The sequence below is a fragment of the Epinephelus moara genome, chromosome 17, assembly GCF_006386435.1.
Source record: "Epinephelus moara isolate mb chromosome 17, YSFRI_EMoa_1.0, whole genome shotgun sequence".
NCBI classification, from domain to species: domain Eukaryota; kingdom Metazoa; phylum Chordata; class Actinopteri; order Perciformes; family Serranidae; genus Epinephelus; species Epinephelus moara.
The window spans coordinates 11,849,581-11,856,978 of record NC_065522.1 but is presented as its reverse complement, the minus strand read 5'-3'; positions in this window follow the sequence as shown (position 1 = coordinate 11,856,978).

Here is a 7,398-nt window from a genome sequence, read left to right as displayed (position 1 = left end):
GTAGAGGCAGTCAAAGTGTGGAGTGAAAGCCCGGTGTATACAACCTCATGGATCCACAATTCATCAAATTGCACGGGATCAAACCAAAAGCACACTCGTAAGAAACTTGCTCAATCCGTGCGCCTGGATCTCCAAAAACGACGGTTTTTCTGCGCGTCCACGGTCGTACTATTTCAGTGCCAATCCCATGACTTTCCCATTAATTTGTCATTAGTCCTCCTTTTTCCAAAGCAGTGCTCCTCTGCTCGAATATAACTCCACTGAATCGTATTTTCTGAAATTTATCGCCACCCAGGAGCTATTTCTGTTGCATTTCGGTGCGCCCTAATTGTCTTTTCCCGAACAATGTTCCCTTGTTCTCTGTGCCGACTCTGTGTGATTTCTCTCCCATTACCTTGTTTTCTCGAAAGAAGATCTACCTTCCAACATGTCAGGCTGCGCTGAAAAGAAATATTGTCAGTCTGTTGGAAGGAAACAGTCGAGATCACACCAAAAAACTGTGAAGGCAAAGCGTTTAAAACGGAAAAGATGTCACTCGTGTCCACAGCTCCATCCTCATAAAGACATGTTGATGCTCGGTGGGCTTAGTCAGTGCGCATTGCAATCCTTATTCTCCTCTTTGGAAAAACACACAGGTTCAACACGGGCTGTAAATCCGCAAATCCTTCAGCAACGGATTCGTTGAAAAATTAAAAATGAAGACCAAAAAAAAATCCAAATGGGTGATAAGTGAAGGAATCAATGCAACACAAGAAAACTGAGAGAAACAAACCAAAGAGCTAGAAAAGCATCCCCATTCTCATAATGTCGCACAAAGACCAACGCGAAACTTGTGAAGTGATTAAAAAAATAAGATGCGACTTGTGAGCATCAGTCCCGGTTGGAAATTGACGCCTATCTGCTGTAGCGCATCATTCGGATTCGCTTCTCGGCCGGAGGAAAAAGCGCTTCATTCGTTATCTCATCCGTCTCTCTGCCTCAAAATCCCACTGGTTTGACTTGCCCTAATGCTCGCAGCACATTGACAGACCGACTGGCTTGTTTGAGAGAAGGAGGAGGGAAAAAGGGGACGTGGATGAATGGAAAAAAAATCCCCATCCTCCGACTGGCAGGCAGGGCGCACTGACGGAGCGCAATTCTTCCAGGCTTTTTTCGGGGGGGCGGTATCGAGTCCCTTTTCAGCACCTCCTCTCTCCTCCTCCTCTCTGAGTTTCAGGGGCCCCCCGACTCGGACCCCTGGACTCCCTGGCGCTCTATTCTGCCTCCTTTCAAACGCTCAAGAAGACCCCCACCACCACCACCACCCCCACCACCCCCCAACCCTATAGACGCTCACTAACGTGCGGCCCCTCTGCTCAACGCAATGATGGAAGAGCAAGAGCGCCCTCAATGCATTCCGTGGGCATCACATGTGGCCCTGGGAGAGGATTGCATTGAAAAAATCCAGCTGGTGGAATCTTATAAGGATATTATACAAATGTCACTGCAAAGCTATACATTCCTACAGGAGTATTTAAGGTTTATGAGATATGAAATATGCCTCAAGGTATAGTATGAGCTCATTATGGCTGTATTAGAGGGATATGAAAATATTTTAAAGTAGAATTACACAGTCTCGCTATAGCTTGGATATTTGTTTGGAAAATATTGCTAAACATATATATGAAAAAACCACAAAAGAATGGTGTCATGCATGATCAGTGGACTGGATTCACCTCATAAGTCTGCAGGCCAGTCTAAACAAAAAAGAATCCCCTCTCTCTGAGTGGGAGGATGTGGCCCTTCACTCTCTCCCCCTCTCTCTCTCTCTCTCCGTCCTCCCCGTTGACAGCAGGGGAAGAGTCCCAGCATCCAGCAGCAACGCTTCAAAGTGGGGCCGTTCAGCTTGATGAGGTACAGGACGAGCCGGGTGACAGGCCCCACTGAGGGCCACACACACCAGTGTTTACAGTGAGGCCCCGCTCGCCAAGAACACTGACACTGATTCACTTATACACTGTTAAAGACACACACACACACACACACACACACACACACACACACACACGTATGGGGAATGGCAGAATGTCAAAACTGTGGCTGTACTGCCCCCATGTGGTAGATACCGTGCATGAACCTGACTGCACTGTAAGAGAGTGACGGTGTACCCTGCCAGGCCACTACTATTAAACTAAATTAACTATCACATCCTACACTGTTAGAGATTTACATATCCATCTCGCATCCTGTGGTCTAATTATTTTCCGGAGCTGTATCTGAGAACAAATGTGTTACACTGCGTTCACACATTATTCTGTTAAAAAAAATCAAACCTACACGACAACTGAGCCACAGTTAGATGTCCTTAAAGGAGCACTCCACCAGTTTTACACATGCAGTTCAGTTTATTCGTTAGGCACTACTCAGCCTGTAAAAACAGTTATATACTGTATGTTGTTGCTCTGAAGAGAAACTTTACCCATAATAATAAACTGATGACATCATAGTAATGTCAAGGAAGGGTCAGCGTGATGGGGGAGAGAGAGAGGGAATGACATGCAGCAAAGGGCCACAGGCTGGAGTTGAGCCTGGGCTGCTGTGGGAGCAGCCTTGTGCATGGGGCGCCTGCTCTATCCACTAAGCCACCGACGCCCCGAGGGCTTGAAATTTATACTTTATTTACAGTGACCACGCTTTGATAAGGTGTGGGGTTTGAAAGACGCGAGCATCTAGAAGGCTTCAACTGCATGATGGGAAATGCATAATCAGAGTTTGTGGAGTTTAACTGATGCTAGAGTCTAAAAGTCAATATATCGAGGCCCCTGCTTTTCTAATTTTGACCTTTTTTAAAAAAAAAAACAAAAAAAAACATCTGAACTTATGAGTCCACAAAATGTATGGAACTGCAATGCTATATTGTTAGCATTGTTGTTAGCATCATAAAAGGTGCATTTGGCTCCTTTTCTTCTGGAAAAAAATACAATATTTAATAAAAAATATTCGTTTTATGAGGTTTTACTTACATTAACTGGCACAAAACATTATATTTCTGCCATGTAAATAAGGTGAAACTGTCTCTCAGACTTGGTAATGTTACTGTCCAAATATTTTCAACTAGGATATCCTGTGTAAAAGCTTAGCGCCCAACCTGCATTATGTATGCAGAATCTGAAGGCAAACAGACAAGATTTTGATATTGGAAATATTCTAGTTTTCATTTGTAGTCAAAGTATCATTGACCAGTCAAGTTTGACCAGCAGGTAAACGGTCAAAGGCATGAAGAGGCAGAACGCATTGGCTGAAATGCAATCTCGCAACCTATCAGCTATTGTCTGATGACAATTTCGCTTTGTTTTTGTTTTGTTTTGTTTTTTAATTTTCGCATTCATCTGCCCATACAGAATAGCCAAAATGACCAGTGCACAGAAGAGGAACTCTTGGCCTGGATGTCCGTTTGCTACACCGGATCTCCTGAAATATTGGCTGTTGCCCCGAGCGGCTTTATCATCCTCAGATGATAGCTGGTGGGCTTCGAGATTGACCCTGCCCTGTCTGCAATGCTTCCTTATATAAATCTGCAACACCACACACTTTCAGAGACGTACAGAGAGAGAGAGAGAGAGCGAGAGAGAGATACGATAGGACACCTTTAGTACTTTTCACTGAAAATATTTCACTTAAAAACAACAGAGGGAGGAAAAACTCGACACACCATGAACACCTCCTGCTGATCCTGCACAGCCAGGGAGAGAAAGGAAATGAAAGTGAGACAGAGATAGAGGAGAGCATATGGAAGGCGGAGCAAAGAAGTGATAGAAAAGTCAGGTCTATGAGAGCAGCTCAGCTAAAGCTGGTGAGGCTTTAATGTCTTGCTCAAGGGTACTTCAGCAGAGCAGATGAGTGATCATACAGGGACTCAAACCAGGCTCCGCAGGCTGAGGGATAATCTGCAAGTAAGACAAAAGTGAAGGCATTTCCTCTGCGATGCGAAATTACAGCATGCTTTCAAACAAGAATTGTAATTGCAGGTTAGAAGATCCAAACAAGAAACAAATACAGCGAGGAGATTTTACAGAGATGGTCAGAGGGAAAGAAGGGAGAGAAAAAAAAAAAGAGCAGAGATGGAGCCGTTTCTGTTGCGCTGACCTCTGGAAACCTTGGCAGGGCAGATGACAGAGCTAAATGTAGTGGAGGAAGACAGACTGGTTTAGAGACAACAGTAGTTCAGAGGTGGAGCTGGCATGAAAAACAAACCTTCTGCTGTCTGGGAATCTATCTGTGTGGGAAAACTGGCTGGTTTATGGCTCTCGCTCGCGTTTGTGTGTGTGTTTGTTCGGAGATGACTCAGTTTTAAAAACCGCAGAGCTATAAGATACCACCTACATCAGATCTGCCATAGTGCTGAATAACTGAATGTACTTTCTGGGGTGATATGTGAGCGGAAGGAAGGAGTTTGACGATGCATTTGTATGCCTATTATACACCCATAGCTGGTGTGTCAGTGTTTATTAGCGCTTATTTATTCATGCTGACCTCATTTAGTGCACCGACCTTCAACTCTTCTTCATAACCACATCCTCTCTCCCTGGTGACTCCGGCTACAGTCTGCTCCAGCTGCCAGACCTCACCGCGCACACATAACATACTATAAATACATGCACACACATTTACGCAGAATCAAGCATCACTGTCACACAGCATGTATAGCTGCAAACATAAGCAATTACATAAGTGCATGGTTAACATAATGGATGTAGTGGTAAGAGTAGACACACACGCGCACATATACAAACACACAGACACCCATGGTGGCAGCAAGACAAAGACCTCAGACAGGAAAACAAGCACCCTGGTGGGAGTGAAATTCACACAGAGGGTGGTACAGAAATGTGTGCGTGTGTGTGTGTTTGTGTGTGAGGATGTGGGTCGGTGTCAGAGCATGCCACCCTCGCCCGCCTTGCAGTTGATAGATCTCAGCTGCACGTCTTTATCCTTCAGCATCTGTCTGTCCCTGCGAGCTTCCTCCTCACAAATACACACACACCGCTGCTGCAAACACTCCTCCGCTGCCAACACACACACAGACACACCATCATATCTTCCTGTGACAGAGAGAGACGCAGGGTGGGGCTGGGGGGGGGGGATTAAATGAAGAGAGGTGAGGGGTTGTGCAACGTGTGACGTGCAGATCACACATATGGATGGTACGGAGCGACTCGCTGATTCTGCATCAGTAAACAATTTGTACCTGGCAGTCGATCTCTCCCACACACCTACCTACATTTGCATCCTTAAGCAGTCTGTGTGTGTGTGTGTGTGTGTGTGTGTGTGTGTGTGTGTGTGTGTGTGTGTGTGTGCTTCTGTCATCACACTTCCGAGGACTTTCCTGCAACCCTTCTCCTAATTTACCCAAATCTAATTCTACCTTTAACCTCAAAGATCAGCCTGACAATAACCTTCATGTTGCAGCTGCACATTGCAAGACTACACTGCATGACTTGCAGGTGCAACTGGATGTGCTTCTATAGTCACTGCTGGCCAGAAATCTTCTCTACAGGAAGTGATTTTATCTTCTCATCTCGACCTTCCTTCAGCTACCAAGAAAAATAAATTTAGATTTAGAAGAGTGCAGCTCAGTTTAGTGACATCGTGACTCATAGTAGGTCATTTAAAATACATTCTGTACACCAACCTTTCTGGCTGGCAGCCCTCTTAAAAAAAGTGTCTGCTTTAAACGCCTTACAGGTTGAATACACAGTATCTATGAGCACTTAATCCCAAAGAGTGATTTTCTCCTCTAAACCTCTCCGTTTGTTTCATCTGAGTAATTGGTAGATGCCTAAAGAGATTTTTAAAAATCCAGTATTTAACTAGAAAGCAAAGATTAGAGTTATTAAAGCCAGGAAAATAATCTAAATTAAATTAGAGGAACATCTTTTTCTTTTATGTCCAGTCCAATTGATCATCTTGCAACCCTTCTGATTTATCTTGTGACCCTTGGAACGGTCCTGGTTGGCTCTTTTCCACCAACATGGAACTGGTTCTGATACGCATTTTTTTTTTTAGATATTTTTATGGGCATTTTTTGCCTTTAATTGATAGGATAGTGAAGTGTGAAAGGGGGAGAGAGAGAGAGGGAGAGACATGCAGCAAAGGTCCACAGGCCAGAGTCGAACCTGGGCCGCTGCGGCAACAGCCTTGTACACGGGGCGCCTGCTCTACCACTAAGCCACCAACGCCCCCGTTACGTACCTAATTTTGACTTAATATAAACTGGTTCAGAACTCAAAAAGTTGGTTCTCAGCTGGAAGCAAAAATAGCAGGATTTCCTTGACCTGAAGTGCGAACCAAGACGACATCGGTGGGCGTCTTTTCCAAAGGTTGGAAAGGGAGGATGGAGAAGTCAAGTGGGACATCATTGGGGAAAAAAGCTTGTGCATTAATAGCTGGTTTAAGCTTGTTTTGGGCTAAAAGCAATGTTATCTGCAATTTTGCTACTACTGTTTATTTCTGTTGTGCATAGTCCAACGCCCTCTGTTGATGACACATCCTTGATTACAATAATTCTTCTCAAAACAGTTGGAAATACGGTCTGGTTTGCTAGACAGCATCAAGGTTCCGAGAACCTTGAAAGGAAGTGGTTACAGAACCAGAGCTTATTTGGTGGAAAAGGGGTATATGATAAGTATTACAGAATTGGGGCACAGCACGGATTTTCAGGCCTGCCAGACATTAACAGTCAACTGCCTTCCCCTCGTGTCCCACTGGTACTAAAATCACAGGCTTGACTCAACCCACATACTACCTTTCATCCCTAAGTCCTAGCTCTGTAGTAGTCCCTTATGAGGCCACCCACAATGTGTCTACATGGGAGGATTTTCCTCATTTTCCTATCTTCATGAGGATATCTGATGGTGAATGGTAAATGGACTGCACTCAAAGTGTTCTAACACTACACGTCACACTCACTCATTCACACAGTGGTGGCCGAGGCGACCACACCAGGTGTATCACGAAGCGAGATCAACCTTCCCTGGGTTACCCAGACCTATCCTGGGTTGACTAACCCTAACAATGGCAAGCAGGATAATCGGTATCACGACGCTGGATATCAACTCGGTAACTCAACCCAGGGTTGCTTTATCAAGAGCCGTGAACGCGCACGCAGCGGACCAATCACAATCATGAGAGAAGCGCAGCGTCACTGAGCGTCACTGAGCGTCCTCACACCGTGGCAGCTACAGGAGGAGGAAACATGCGTGGCAACGCATAACGGGATGAATAATGTTTTAGTTTAGATTAGTTTATTTGCACATAATGTTAAAAACAGACAGTATAAAATTTGCAAGATTAAAAAAAGAAAAGTGCCGGAGAGGTTAGAAGCCACTAAAAGCTTATCAAAGAAATTCCCCTGTCAAA